Here is a 690-nt window from a genome sequence, read left to right as displayed (position 1 = left end):
TTGTTTCCCCAGGTAGGGATTTTCCCCTGAAGTTAGGGAGGGAATAAAACCCCTTAACTAAGTGCCAGGAGGGTAATCACTTTAACTACGAACAATCACGCTTAAACTACATAATCTTTATTCCCTGGAATGGAGATAAGAAACACCCTAACGTTTGGAATAGAAATTGATAGGATTAAAATCAACTGGTATAGCTTCTTCTTTTCTGACGAAACACCAAATGGCAGATGATGCCGGTGCTGCGGGAGGGCCCGGAGGCCCCAGGGGCCCCGGAATAGGAGGTCGAGGCAGCTTCCATGGAGGATTTGGCAGTGGCATCCAGGGCCGGGATCGGGGCCGGGGCCGAGGCTGCAAAGCTTGTGGAGGCAAGGCCAAGGACAAGGAGTGGATCCCTGTCACCAAGCTGGGCTGCCTGGTCAAGGACATGAAAACCAAGTCCCTAGAGGAAATCTACCTGTTCTTGTTGCACATCAAGGAATCCGAAATCATTGACGTTTTCTTGGGGACATCCCTCAAGGACGAAGTCTTGAAGATCATGCCTGTGCAAAATCAGACACGTGCTGGCCAGAGGACCCAGTTCAAGGCATTTGTCACCATTGGGGACTACAATGGACATGTCGGTCTGGGTGTGAAGTGCTCAAAGGAAGTAGCCACTGCCATCCGTGGAGCCATCATCCTGGCCAAGCTCTC

At 51.2% G+C, this 690-nt stretch overlaps 1 pseudogene; it reads left to right on the top strand.

Annotated features, from left to right (window-relative positions):
* The first annotated feature begins 220 nt into the window (after nucleotides 1-220).
* The window catches only part of LOC102767385, a 3009-nt pseudogene continuing 2539 nt past the window's right edge, over nucleotides 221-690 (top strand).

The sequence above is a fragment of the Myotis davidii genome, unplaced genomic scaffold (genome assembly GCF_000327345.1).
Source record: "Myotis davidii unplaced genomic scaffold, ASM32734v1 scaffold1578, whole genome shotgun sequence".
NCBI lineage: Eukaryota > Metazoa > Chordata > Mammalia > Chiroptera > Vespertilionidae > Myotis > Myotis davidii.
This window is presented reverse-complemented; position numbering and strand designations above follow the sequence as displayed.